The sequence below is a fragment of the Sorghum bicolor genome, chromosome 4 (assembly GCF_000003195.3).
Source record: "Sorghum bicolor cultivar BTx623 chromosome 4, Sorghum_bicolor_NCBIv3, whole genome shotgun sequence".
NCBI lineage: Eukaryota > Viridiplantae > Streptophyta > Magnoliopsida > Poales > Poaceae > Sorghum > Sorghum bicolor.
In genome coordinates this window covers 14,737,986-14,753,484 of record NC_012873.2, presented here as the reverse complement: position 1 = coordinate 14,753,484, position 15,499 = coordinate 14,737,986, and positions in this window count along the sequence as shown.

Here is a 15,499-nt window from a genome sequence, read left to right as displayed (position 1 = left end):
CTCAGGAATTATGAATTGAAGAACTTGGAGAACGATGAAGAACGAACCAGTTGCTGCAAAAGTACAATGTTGAGGAAGATCCGACAGATCCGGCTCCTCCTCCGCTCTCCTCTTCTCTCTCCCTATTTTCTAGATTACAACTAGAACTAACTAGAACTAGAACTAGATGAACTAGAGGGATCCTCTCTACTTGGATGAATAATTGAAACCCTAGCTTTGATTCTGTAGAAGAGGTATGTTCTCCAGGGGCCAGGGGGCCTGCTTATATAGCCCTTCCAAATGAACGTGGGCCGTCGGATCAAACCGACCTTAATCGCACGGTTTTCCTTGATCCTCAAAGGTGGTGGAGCACGATCCGCGAGACCTCCCCTGATTGGTCACCAGGGCAGGGCGGGCGCCCAAGGGGGGAGGGCGGGTGCCCTGCCCCCAGGCCCGCTCGGCCTCCCGTTCGTTCCCGTGGCTTCTGGAGTCTTCTAGATGATAGAAAATTGGCTCACACGTTAATAACCACATTTAACCTGACGTGTGGGCCTTTCCTCCATATTTTCTGATAACCCCCTGCAGAAATAGACAAACACCAAAACTCGTGGAATTTTGTTAGATAAAACCCTAAGTCTAGGTGTTGGTTGCATTTGGATCCTTTTCCATGATTAGTTGACGGTTAAATGTGAGCATTAAGGACCGTCAACAAGCTCCCCCAAGCTTAACCTTTGCTCGTCCCTGAGCAAGGATGGACTCAAGAGTTTCTGTAGTGGTTTCATGCCTTAAAGGTACACATGCGGTTAAACAAGATCTCATGCCTTAAAGGTACTCATTTTTCCTTCCACCATGGGGCTTGCAACCGTCACTTGTGTCTTGAGCAGTTAAAAGATAGAACGGTCTAGTCAAGCGCCATGTCTCTTGTTCTTCGATTAACTATAGCTCTGGAGTTTTTGCAGATTTTCAAATAAAACACAGAGATTCCTTGTATGACTTTCTCTAGTCTCTCTTTTGTGGTATTTCTGGATCCTTACTAAGGCAGTAATGGTGTATGCCTTCTCTCAAAGTATGTGGTATTTTTGGTATGAGGCATAGTGGCATTGCCTTCTCTCTCACCCTAATCTAATAAGGTTTTGATATCTGGAGCTCATAGGTGGGAGACAGCTAATACATACTTACAAGACATTTATTGCATAGTCAAACCATGGATCCAGAAGAACAAGTCAATAAGTCAAATCAAGATATGCATGTGTGGCGAATGAATGGTGATAATGGTGAAAATAATGGTGAAAGTCTAATTCTACTTTTGCTCTTTTGAGGGGGCACATACCTTCCTTGCACTTGAGACTTTTGAGGGGAATGAGATGCTCTATATTTTATTTTTCTTTTCTCTCAGGTGGGTATCTTGTACCCATAATTCTACTGTCGGACACTTGTCCATTTTTACTTCTCGTCTCACTTTTTCTCTCTTTTTTTTTTGAGGTTTTGGGCACTTGCCCCTTTTTATTTCCTCGTATTCACTTTTTTTAAAGCACTCACCCTCCTGGAATAATGTAGCAAGTGGTAGTAACCAAAATATCTTAAGCATTTATTTCACGGGGAATAACAGGGATAGGATAATGTTTTTGGCTATTCTCTCCTAGATAGGAGTAGAATAATTTTGGGTGAATCTGGATATGGAAATGAGTGGATGTATGTGGATGCGTACTTTCGGAGTAGAAGTAGCATGTATGAGTGAATGTGCAAGTGAATCTTGATTTTAACCGCATGACAAGCTCCTAAGGGTCTACACAGCTTGACCACACTCAATGCTCATAAGCAGTAAAAAGTAAATGTATGGTTCATAGTCTAATAAGCATGTATATATGGCTGTGGTAGGATTTTAAACTCTCATCATACAGGAACTCATCATGCAACATTTTAAAGATTTTTAAAGATAAAATTCTCCAGAATTCTATCATCTCTATGAACAGATAAACAGCAACTCAACCTTCCCATATCGTATCCGTTAACGACTTAGACTTTAGATCAAGTACTCTTCCCCAAGTTTAGGTTTAGAGCAAATCTTAATTAATAACAGTCATGCCTAAACTTGAGAGAGATTTCAATTTTGAGAACTAGTCATGGCAGAGCAACTATTTATCATTTTCATGTGAGAGCTTATCGTGAGGGTTCATAGCAAACTTTATGTATTTATTTATTTAGCAAACTAAGCAAAGATATATATATATATATATATATATATATATATATATATATATATATATATATAAGCACAAAATCTTTATTTGGGTTTTTATGATTATGCATCTTTTTATTATTTGAGTAAAGTATAAACATGAGTAGAACACTTAGCTGGATAAATGGGGGTGCTCTCCCCCAAGCTGGATTTTGACGTAATTTCTTCTGATGTAGCTAGCAGGTGGCGGAGTTGTATTTGAATGTCGGCAGCACCCTGACAGCGATTAGGATGTCCTCCGTCTACTTAGTCTTCTTTGATCCTTGAATTCTGTGGAGCTCAAATAGACAACAAAGCTTTGTGGAACTAGTTAAGTGTTAGCATATATATCTGGCCTTTATCATGTTGAGCCTCCTCAATAAATGCTACTTTCTTTGGTAGGATCATAATTTTATTTTTATATTTTCATTTTTTATAGAGCAGAAGAATATTTTTATTTTATTATTATTATTTTTATGCCACCACAGTGAATGTACTTATGGGTTTTATGCCACTTGTATACTCACATGGGGCTTATTGGTTTTAACATTTTTATTTTTTTCTTTTCAAGATGATATGAACCTGATTAACTAAGCAAACTATTTCAAATAATTGAAAGGAAAAGGATAACTACCAAGTTTACCTCTTGGCAAGGCGTTCGGTGTTTTTAAGTCCTCCGAACGGGATTCGCTAGATGGCGTAGTCGGTGGTTCCGGCGGCGCCTCCTCTTCGTGTATAACTATCTTCTCTCTCCACACCTGACTCGGTGTTACGGTCTCCTCAGGACAGTTCTGCTCAAGCTGTATGTCTTCAGACCTTACCACTTCTCCTTCGTAGTCTGCCCATCCGTCCTTGATGATTTGCCTCCTCTGGTTGCGGTTGCGTCGTCTTCTTCTTGTCCTAACCTGCTTAGAGTCTTCAACTATATAGCTAGGGTTAGTAAAATATCGGCGTACCTTCTTAGAGGGGAAGTGTATGTGGACTTCTCCGGTTCCAATGTAGATGATTGCTTTAACGGTGCTGAGGAACGGTCTCCCAAGGATGATGGGTGGATCGTACTCGTCTTCTCCTATGTCAATAACCTGAAAATCTGTATGGACAAAATGACCGTCTATTTTGACAGAGACATCAGTTACTATACCTTCAACCTTTCAGAATGTCTGATCTGCCATCTAGAGCTGAATGTATGTCAGTTTTAGGGGCATGGTTTCGAACAGGAGCTGATAGGTGACTGCGGCCATTATGTTGACGCCTGACCCGGTGTCGCAAAGCGTCTTCTGGAAGTTGTATCCATTAATGGAGCACTGGATGCTTGGCATACCTAGATCGTCCTTTTTGGTCAGAAACGGTGACTTAAGTCGACGATCTTGACCTCCTTGAACTGCAGTGACCATCTTAGCTGACTCGGTCCACATTTGCTTGTTCCTGTTCCACCTGTTGGTCCTTTCCTTTGTTCATATCAGGATTGCTCTGAGATTTGTGTAGTCTTTTTCTTGAAGGAAAACGTCTCCTTCCTCCCCTTGATGTAGAAACTAATCTTGGCAGCACTAGCGTAGATGACAACTCCCGAGGTGTTCAGGAATTGCCTCCGTAGGATGATGGGTGCCCTCTCATCAGTACCAGTCTCTATCACCACGAAGTCTGGTGGGGCATACAAGGTACCAACTCGGACGCAGAGGTTCTTCAATATTCCCTTTGGGAAACTTAGTGTCCGATCTGCAAGCTGCAAACACATGGTTGTTTCTAGTAAAGGATGAAAGAATTTTTCATAGAGTACCCTAGGCATAATGTTGATGCAGGAGCCAAAGTCGCAGAGTGCTTCTGGGAAGTCCACCATGCCGATGTAGATCGGGATGACAGGGCGTCCTAGATCGCCTCTCTTGACCGACAGAAGGTCAGTAATTACTTCCACAACGGGGTTACTCCAGTAGTTACCTGCATCAAACATGTCTATAAGATTTGCAGATTCTAATCCTTCCAGTTGTGATGGTATACCGGGGTTAGTAGCAGGAACAACAACAGCTATTTGATTTAAGTGAGATTCAATCATTTTATTAAAGCTAATTTGATTCTTGATGGCAGTAGATAAATTATCCATTCTATTATTTATATTTTCTAACATTTTATCATTAGATGCCAATTTCTTAGATAGGTTATCTATTAGCTTTCCTTGATTAGACACTAACTCTCTCACAGGTAGAAAATTATTATTATTATTATTGTAAGAATTATTACCTTGATAATTACCTCAGTAGTTAGGCTTCTGTTGATTCCAACCTTGATTTTTTTGAGGACGGTTGTAGTAGTAGTAGTTGTTGTTGATGATGTAGTTTACGTCCTCAAGCATCTCAGGGCAGTGATTACCTGAGTGTCCAGTATCTCCAGTGTGTTTGTGCTCGTAGATCCAGGTTCTTCACTTGGTGGAGTCTGGGAGTTGTAAAACTCCTTCATATTTTGCTCGAAGTGTATCTGCTCATAGAGACAAGGCAGAGATCAAGTGCATGAGCCCTGTTGGTGGAAAACACCAACAAAACCAAAAGTGTATTTGTTCTTCTCTAACCTTAAGCATAGTGAGCAAGACAAAGTTGATGGATAATAAGATCATGAGTGTAGCATTTAAAACATTTGTCAGATCAGATCGCTCAACCTAATGGAAAGATAATCTATCTAAACTTATGTTTTTATATATATATCTTCCAAATATTGCGTGTGCAACATTTTAGTTCATATGATTAGGAGTGTGGGATCACAAAGGTGGAAGGACTAAACATATTGAATCGATTGGGTTGGTTAATCTAGAGTTGTAAATCATACATGTTTGTCTCTTTTATTCATGTGAACGCCAGAACCAAGGACAAGCTTATAAAAGTGATAGTCAAGTACCTTAAGATGTTACCTTACGTGAAGAGTGATGGTACAGTATCACCTTGTGGAAGCTTTTCTTTCTTAGCGGTTGTGCATCGTCTTTGTGGCACCCTCCATGGATTATCTCTTGTGAGCTATGCCTTCCTTGTGTAAATTGTTAACCTTCATGTGTCTCTCTCTTTGTCTCCAATGTGAGTTTATCTCAGGACTTCCCAGGTCGATATTGAAAGTTTTCCTGCAGGGGTTAGTCTAACAAAATATCCCATATCTACTATAGCATACTATCGGCTCAAAAATCAACCTAGACACCATGTCTAATTTGATTTAGGAGGGCATTTTAACCTAAGCACCATGCTTAATTTAAAATCCCTTGGAAGAAAGATCATCATTCCTAAACTAAGCACCATGCTTAATTAAGAGATAAATGAAACTACTCCAAACCTAGACATATACTAAAGCAAATAAAGGTAGCATGAGAGCATTTATAGAGATCTACTCAAGTGAAGATGAAGTAGTGTGATTAGTATTTAACAAATTGAGCATGTCTCAAAGGTAGGGACAACCAACATAGCAACATGGCAAAGGATGTTTTTATGTAAAGTACTACCCCAAGCTTGAATTTTGCAAAATTCAAGTTTGGATGAATTTAATTCAATGTTGTATGATGATTGGTTGGACATACCTTGTGCTTGTCATTCATCCGATCTTCTTGCTCTAATCCTGGAAAGGTTAGTGACAAGATTACCCGAAGGAATTTTTTACAATTATCCTTATATGCTCAATAAACAAGGTAATGTTGCAAATAATTAAAAGCTCATGTTACGATCTGATCAGTGCTTATTTTAGGACACTAAGCTTGTCCTTGAGAAACCATCAATTTATGTCGGCGAAGTGGTTTCCCCTCCAACGCTGACCTATATCAACTCAATGAGATCTGCAATATTTATTATAAACATATGCATCGACAACCGCCCTTTTAAAGTTTTTATAAATAGAAAGGAAGAGGGGGTTGGAGATCTCGAATGTGGTGATGTTGGAGAGACCAATAGATTGGGAAGATGTTGCATATGAGCATGGAGTAAATGAAGTGGCTATGAAATAAATTCCATGCTCATTAATGTTTGGAGTGAAATCCATGTGGTATGGTGAAAATGGTAAGGTGAGTGTGGTAAAAAAAGATAAGAAAAAGGATACACGGATGACTTGGTTCGAAACTAGCACAACTACCGTTCTCCGACAACGGCGCCAGAAAGCTTGTTGGGTATTTTAAACGCAAACAGAAAAATCCGCAAGCGCATGGATACCGATGTAGCTTTCACCTGGGAGTATTCCAGAGTATCGATTTTCCACAGGGAACGTGACTGTACTAATTAAGATTCAAGCTCACCCAAGGATAACTATATAATTATTTTTGGTGGGAAGAGAGTAAGTTTCCTGAGAGTTCTCTAGTTGATCTAAGAATCAAGAATTACTTTAAATATTATTTATTTCGGGACATCAGAACACTAACCACAGAAAGATATGAGAAGGGGGCTAGGAAGCTCTGACTACGGTTCTACAAACACCGATCCGAACGAGGTGGAATACGTCGACCGTTAGGGCTGTCACTACCCTAGGGCTACCACAACAATCCGCAGGATTGAGTGTAATTCCACGTAATTGCAAGACTAAACACCACGTCTAATCTATTGATTACTACTCTAGCGTTTCAAAGACTAGAGCACTTGATGCAAGCGGGAATCCAATAAATAACTTGAATGTAAATAAAAGTAATTAAAGAACTCAAAAATTATGAATTGAAGAACTTGGAGAACGATGAAGAATGAACCAGTTGCTGTAAAATTACAATGTTGAGGAAGATCCGACAGATTCGGCTCCTCCTCCGCTCTCCTCTTCTCTCTCCCTATTTTCTAGATTATAACTAGAACTAACTAGAACAAGAACTAGATGAACTAGAACTAGAACTAGATGAACTAGAGGGATCCTCTCTACTTGGATGAATAATTGAAACCCTAGCTTTGATTCTGTAGAAGAGGTATGTTCTCCAGGGGCCAGGGGGCCTGCTTATATAGCCCTTCCAAATGAACGTGGGCCGTCGGATCAAACCAACTTTAATCGCACGGTTTTCCTTGATCCTCAAAGGCGGTGGAGCACGATCCGCGAGACCTGCCTTGATTTGTCACCAGGGTAGGGCGGGCACCCAAGGGGGGAGGGCGGGCGCCCTGCCCCCGGGCCCGCTCGGCCTCCCGTTCGTTCCCGTGGCTTCTGGAGTCTTCTAAATGATAGAAAATTGGCGCACACGTTAATATCTCTATGTAAACCCGACGTGTGGGCCTTTCCTCCATATTTCCTGATAACCCCCTACAAAAATAGATAAACACCAAAGCTCATGGAATTCTATTAGATAAAACCCTAAGTCTAGATGTTGGTTGCATTTGGATCCTTTTCCATGATTAGTTGACGGTTAAATGTGAGCATTAAGGACCATCAACAGGCTGCCTTGAGCCAGGGGGAGGCGCGTCGAGGGAGCTCAAGTCCGGAGGGACATCGAGGAGAGGAGACAAAACCGGCGCCTATCGTCGATTCGAAGATTCCACGGGGCCCAACACGTGGCGGGCTCTCTAGGCCGCCTAGTGGCGCCCGCAGAACCGTGAGGAAGGTTGTCCTCCCTGTGGGGTGAGTCTCCCTAAACAATACTTTTATCCCTTTCCTACCTACGAGCCGATGTGCTAACCTATGCATGTCTTATGTGTCTTGTTTTAGGCTGAAACGGTAGCTGGAGGAGGCTCAACCCTCCACCACTAAAAGGCTCAAGATAGGGGCGGGCTCCATGGCGCCTGGCCAACCCAAAGGTATGCTACTGTATTTTTTCTCATGTTCTCAGGAATGGTTTCACTAGCGTAGGGCATTTTGGTAACAGGCAAGTAATTTGGCTGTTATTCTGGCTGTAGGCTCTTCTGACTCAAGACCCCCCACCGGTGGTGGCGAGATCCCGCCCCAAGCGCTAGAGGGGGGCGACATTCCAATGCCTGACCCTCTCGTTTTGGGTCAGGCAGAGGTCCTTCTACCTTAGGGTCCAGAAGGAGCCCCCGAGCCCCCTTAGACTAGGGGCAGAAGATGCCTCGACCGCTGCCGTGGCAAGGCCACGGCGGGCTCGCTCCCGCTTAGGGACCGCTCCGCGACGGAGGGCGTCGAGGCCTCTCAAACCGAGGGTGGGTGCCATGGCCCACTGGGCTACACGCGGACGAGGAGGATAAGAGGAAGTGGGAAGAAGATGAAGAAGAAGGAGGAGCAGAAGAAGAACACGGAGGCGGAGGAAGAGAGGGGTGGAGACAAGATCGTGTCTCCTCCGCTGTCGGGCTCACCCGTGAAAGGGGCGCCCGCCTCAAGCCCATAACAACAATAGTAGTAGCAGCGACAACAACCGCAGTAGGAGGGCTAGAAGGGGCTCGACCTATAGCCGGAGCAGCACTAGGCGTAGTAGGAGGTGCAGGAATCAGAGCTGCCAGTCTATGGCCCTCAGACTCCGGTGTGGCTAAAGCAAGGGGCACCAACTACTTGCCCGACTGAGCCAGGTTGGGACGACGGGGCCGTCGCGCTGGCGCTCCTCACACGCACGCCTATTGATCCCACATCAGAAATCAAAGGAACCCTTTATGGTCTCAAGGGGTCACCCCAGGCTACCTAGTGGGTAGGCGGCCATGGGCGGACGAGGCCGGGCCCTCCGGGGCTCATGAGGAAGACCCAAGGTTCCCTACCTTGGTCGATCTAATGCTGCGCCATGGGGGCTCGACCGACATCGTGGAGACGCTCCTGCGCTCAATAAAGGAGCGCTCAATGGAGGAGCTTCATTACTGGGGGTCCTAGAGGCTCCGGTTGTGAAACCCCATCGAGCCAGGGGAGCCACTTCTCGGGATGGATGACTGTGAGGAGATCAAGAAATGGGAACATGTCGAGGAGCTAAGGCTCTAGATGAAGCATGCCCTAGACTTGATGGTCGACATCGTCAACAAGGACCTAGCCAAGGCCTTTTTTGTGAGTGCTTTACCCTTCGTGTTTTTTGTACCATAAACTCTACTCATGTTTTTATTGGCTCTTCATCTTATGCTATCTTCCTTGGATGTGAATGAAACTTCCTAGATGAAATATGTTTTTATCCATGTGACCAAGGGCAGATGGGAGCAGGTAGCTATCCTCGAGCATCGGCTCCTTGAGTCGCAAGAGAAACTCCTTGCGTCCCAAAAGAAGCTCCTCGAGGTCCATGAGGACAAAGAAAAGAAGGAGAAAGCTTTGATCGAGGCTTGGGGCACTTTGGCGGATATGAACGGGAAGATCTATGTCACGCAGAACTATGCGCAGATCGCCAAGGAGGCCATGGAGAAGGCTTGAGAGGAGGCTGCCTAGGCCAAGGGGGAAGCTGCTAAAACCAAGAAGGACCAGAAGGCGGTGGAAGACAACATGGTCCTACTCACCGAGCATACTAGGAAACTTGAGACCGATCTGGCCGCCGCCAAAGATAGCTACACCGGGGTAAAGGCCCTTATCTTGGATCATGCAATTGCGCAAGGTGCCATGGAAGAGAATGAGAAGAAGGCCCGTGAGGAGCTCGAGAAGGAAAAGACACGCTCCCATGGCTCGATCATCTCCTCAAGCTCCACCCAACTAGCATGCCAGTCGGAAGTCCGCCAGCCATAGTTCTGGCTTAGTTTCACAGTTGTACTTGGTGATGCTCGTCGGAGGGTGAAAGGGGTAGGGCAATGGCGTGCTGTGGATGGCCTGGCTAAAGACTCGAGGCCCTGGTGGCTCGGGAGCCCTCTGGTCCTCATCGCTGTCGTAGCGCCCGCCACGGTATGCGCTGTAGCCTCGATCCTCAGTGTCCCTGTGCTTCTGTCGATGGTGCTCGTTTTGTCGACAAGGCGCTCCTGGATCAGCGCCGCCTTCTTGCCTCATGGAGGGGCTTCCTGGTGGACAGAAACCTCTCTTTCATTGTGTTTTGGCTCAACGTGCCTTTTTGTGGCCGCTCCTCAACGTCTGGAGGCTGAGCTTTCTACCTGCTGTGCCGCCATGACATGGAGCAAACCCTGAATCTCATCCCGTAAGTGGCATGCTTGGGAATTCGAGGGCTCAGGCATGTTGCGTAGTAGCATGGTTGCTGCCACTATGTTCTGTCCTGCTCGAGGGAAGCGATTGATGAGGCACTCTAGCTCCCTGTCCTCAATGATCTACCGGAAGACATCTCGGGCCCAACCTTGAGCTCCTCAGCCCTGCGAAGGCACTTGATCTTGCTCGAGAGTTCGCTCCAACTTGTTTAGTCGATCTTGATCTTCGTTGAGCTTGGCCCTTAGCTCTTGCAATTGCGCGAGCTGTGCAGCCTTGTCATCCTGGTGAAGTGGCGGGTTCGGCCGTCCCTCCTGTTCAGCAGTCCTGGGGTCTCCTCCTGCCGCTGGTGCAGTGGCGGTGGCACCAGCATTGCTGTCATCCTCAGTATCGTCATCTGTGGCCACGACTCCATCCACGATGTTGAAGCATTCCCTTATGGGGTCGTAGCTATCGGACTCAGAGTTGGGATCAGGTTCCACAGTGATATAGAAGCATCCACACCATTCCTCTGCCAGCTACTGCCTCAGCATGGTGAGAGTGTACCATCCTGGTCCAAGAGCTCGAGGCCTGCGTATTTGCGGGAAGCTCAGGTTCTTGGCTGACGATGGGATCTCCCTCTACGCTGTCGTGCTATGGGGGAGGGCCAATGGCCGCTTCGCTTGCGCACTGGCACTGGGACGGATCATCCTGGCGAGGGATGTCGCGGCGTTGTCGAGGCCAAATGGGAGCAGCCGCCTAGTGGCAAATAGCCCGTGTGGCAGTAAGGCAGATGGTGGTGAAGGTGCATGGCTCCTTGCCAGGGTGTTGAGGTCCCTCAGTGCCGCGGGGTGGTGTTTACTGTTGCAGCTCGTTGGTCCAACTACGATCCCCGAGCGCAGACTAGACAAGCCCCCAACCTGGGGGTTATGGTGGACTGCTTGGGGCCGTGATCATGCGGTAGTCGTAGGGTGGTGATGTTGGCGCTGATCGTGCCTCCTCTTGGGTGGGCAGGCATGGTGGTGAGGTCAACGTGCCCCCAAGCATGAGGGCACAATGTGGGCTCCACCCAGCCCTCTAACCGAGAGCAGGATCATGTCGTAGCCGAAACCGATGGACATGAACTCAAGGCTCCCAAACCAGATCACCATGGAGAATGGAATCAGAAAAATAGAGAAAGCCATCTGGAAAATGGGTGGGAAATCATTAGTGAACACACAGGATCCCTACCTAGCGCGCCAACTATCGATGTTTTAACCCTAGGGGGTAACACCAACGAGTGAATTTGTATGCGTGTATTCCTTTCTGGATGGTATGCAAGATGAACATATGGATTTATCCTGGTTTGGGCAAAAGAAGGTTCTACGTCCAGTGGGGGGAGAGAATTTGTATTATCTTGCACCTAAGTGCTTGTACAGGAGTGAATACAAGAGCTAGTGAGCGTGGACTCTAAGTCCTGATTGTGTGAAGTTGGGAGAGTGAGAGGCGGTGTATGCGAGCGTGATGTTCTACGTATTGTGTTGTCCTTATTTCAGCCTTGGTGCCCCCTTTTATAGATCAAGGAGAGGCACAAGGTTACACGATGTAGGTGCTAGAGTAGGCCTCGATAGGGGTATGGCGCGAGTGAACTCGAGGCTTCCGTACTGGCGTGGTCTCGACCGCTCTTGTTGTAGTGTACTTGGTGATGATGGCTCATGCGCCTCCTGGCTGACCCTCTGTATATCGCTTGGTATTGGTCCGTAGATACGCACACCTATACGTCCTTACGGTCGTCATGTTGGGAGTGGTTTGAGCGCCGCTGACTCTCGTCGCTCAACCCTTCTCTGGAAAGGAGCACGCGGGCTCGAGGGTCTGGCGGTTTAGGCGCTGTCCATATATGGGAGCGCTGACCATTACGTCTCAATGGGCTTTCTGACGGGATGTCATGCTGGTTGCTACAGTACCAGCGCTTACCTTTAGCTAAATCCGGGGATAAGGCTGATGAAATGTAGGATTTGACGGATGCATGATCCATCATCATGGTTGTCGTGCCCATAGGGTTAGGTGGGAGCTTGTCAGTCGCATTAAATGCTCTGAATCCCGTACCGGCGACTGGCGGCGGTGGTGTGCCTTTGCGCTCGAGGTAGGTTGGTTCGCTTGACGCTGTTTCCATAAGCGAGGGTCATCCGGCCTCGAGTCTTTAAGCATTCGCTCGACCCTATTTCCGTCTCCGAGACCAGGGTCGATCAGCGTGTGTGTTGTAGGTCGAGTTATGGTGTCGATTAGCGTGTGTTTTGTAGGGAGGTGTCGAGACTAGCTCTTGGGTTAACCTTTTGTTCTTTTTCAGGGATATCTGTTTAGGTACCACTTATTGATATCCTCGACATCAGTATATCATCAAAGTAAACCACCACAAGACACCCAATAAAAGCTCTTAAAACTTCATTCATCAATATCATGAAAGTACTAGGTGCATTAATTAAACCAAAATGCATGACTAACCACTCATATAAACCAAATTTAGTTTTGAGAGCTATTTTTCATTCATCTCCAAGTTTCATTCTAATTTTGTGGTAGCCACTATGCAAGTCAACCTTAGTAAAAATTACAGAGCTACACAACTCATCAAGCATGTCATTAAGCCTAGCAATAGGATGATGATATCGAATAGTAATATTATTAATGGCTCTACAATCAACACACATACGCCATGAACCATCTTTTTTAGGAACCAAAATCATAGGAACAACACAAGGACTAAGGCTTTCTCATACATACCCATGGTCCAAAAGGTCTTGGACTTGTCGCTGAATTTTCTTAGTCTCCTTGGGGTTGGTTCGATAAGCAGCTCAATTTGGCAATGTTGCAACCAGGATCAAATCAATTTGATGCTCTATTCCTCTCATAGGTGGCAGCTCCAGAGGTATCTCAGCTGGGAAAACATCCTCATACTTCTACAAAAGTTTAGTGATAACTGGAGGTACTCAACCAACAATCATCAAGTGAAAACATGACTCATTTGCAAACCAAAGTGTAGCAAATATCATCATCAGAAATTTCAGCAAGGTCATTTTTTGTGGCAAGCATAACTGCACCCTTCAATTTAATTCCCTCGGCCTTATTAATAGGTGTCAATTTATCCTTTTTAGGTGGGTAAACCAAATTAGCAACTTGTTCATTTTCAGATTTAGTACCACACAAACTAGCAGCAAGTTCTCTATCAGCTTGTACAATTTAAGCAGGGGTCATAGGTACCATAGTAATTTTCTTTCCTTTATGCATAAAAGTGTATGTATTACTTCTACTATAGTGTATAGCATCATTATCAAATTCCCAAGGACGACCTAATAAAAGTGAACAAGCTTCCATAGGTACCACATCATAATCAGCATAGTCAGAATAGGATCCAATGGAAAAAAGAAACCCTACAAGTTTATGTTACCTTAGCTTTTCCAGCATCATTATACCACTGAAGGTTATATGGATGGGGGTGTTGATATATGGTCAAGCCAAGCTTCTTGACCAAATCTGAACTCACAAATTATTGCAACTACATCCATCAATGATGACACGTGCACGATGATTGTTGATGATAAAGAAAATTTGGAACAAATTATGGCATTGCAGCTTCTCTAGTTGTTGTGCCTTTGTGCTAAGTGCCCGCTGCACAATGACGCTCGTGTAGGTCATTGTGTCATCACTTTCCATAACTTCGTCGCTCTCTTGCACAACTGGTTTGTCTTCATCATCTCCCTCAACATCAGAGGTGCTGATGTATCCATCTTCTGTAGCAATGTATGCCCACTGACTAGGGAAATCCTTTTGAATATGACCGAATCCTTGGTAGTGTCGACACTGAATGCTAGAGGTGCGTCCTGTGGAAGCAATAGAGGAGGCACTTTTTGCTGGTTCCTACAAAACATAATTTTTACCTGAGCTTGAGAGTTGTGTAGTAGTCCGGTTTTGGTGTCGTAGCTCCTCTAGAAGATGCTTACTGCTTGCTGTTGACGGTCCTTAAGTACCAACTATAATCATCAAATAAATAAAGAAAAGGATCCACATGCAACCAACACCCAGACTTAGGGTTTTAACTGACCGAATTCCACGAGTTTTGGTGTTTGTCTATTTCTGCAGGGGGTTATCAGGAAATATGGAAGAAAGGCCCACACGTCAGGTTTACATAGAGATATTAACGTAACGCACAATTTTCTATCATCTAGAAGACTCTAGGGTCCAATCAGGAACGCCCTCCCCCCTAGGGCGCAGGGAAGGTGATCGAACGGGAAGGTGATTGGGCCCGTGGGCAGGGCGCCCACCCTCCCCCCTAGGGCGCCCGCCCTGGTGCAGAGTCCAATCAGGACCCGTCTCGCAGATCATGCTCCACCGACCTAAAGGATCAAGGATAACCGTTCAATCAATGTCGGTTTGATCTGACGGCCCACGTTCACCTGAGGGGACTATATAAGCAGACCCCCTGGCCCCTGGAGGAGAACAAGTTCATCATAGAGTTGAGAGGAGCCCTCGAAGGATAACCTCTCCTCTAAATAGACTTAGGGCTTAACATCTAATGTGAGAGTAGAATTAGTTCTTCTAAGTTCTACTAGATTGAGAGAGATAGAGTGGAGGTGTAGATCGAAGGAAGCCCGGCCTGTCGGTGTCTACTCCGAGGTTGTACCTATGGGATCAAGTTCTCCTAACCCGAGGCTTGCTCCTAGGATTCTTCAGTAATTCGACTTCTAAATTCTAGTAAGTTCTTGTTTTATTGTTCTTTGGTTTATGAGTTTACTTTAATCTCTTCCGGTTGAGTTTAGAGTAATCATTGCTAGCGTAAACGTGGTGTTTGGGCTAGGGTACTCATAGATATCCCCTGACTAGCTGGACCGTGGTAGTAGAGAGGAACGTGATATTTCCAAGTTACCTTTGCAGCCCACATCTAGTTAGCAGGATGGGTAGGGTTTATAGGTGCGGGTCGAACATCCTCTGTGGTGTCTAGATTCTGTGAGCTTCCCCAATAGAATAGTAGATCATCCTTACCAAGGTTAGAACGAGACTATGGTTGTAGTCTTCTCTATACATCGCTCACATCGAATCACATTCTTTGTAGCCTAAAGGGTAGTAGCAATAGATTTGGTTAGTCAGATGCACGCTTTCTCCCAGTGGTAAAAATATAAATACGATACTCTGGATAATCTTCCGGGTGAAATGCTCACTGATATCCGTGCGCTTGAGGATCATTTCCTGATGGCGTTACCAAATATCAACAAGCATTTCTGGCGCCGTTGCCGGGAAGAAAGACGGTTTGCTGAGATAACTTTAAATCTTGCTATTATCTTGTATTATACTTTTATTCTTTTATCTTTTTATTTTTTCCATCTTTATGGA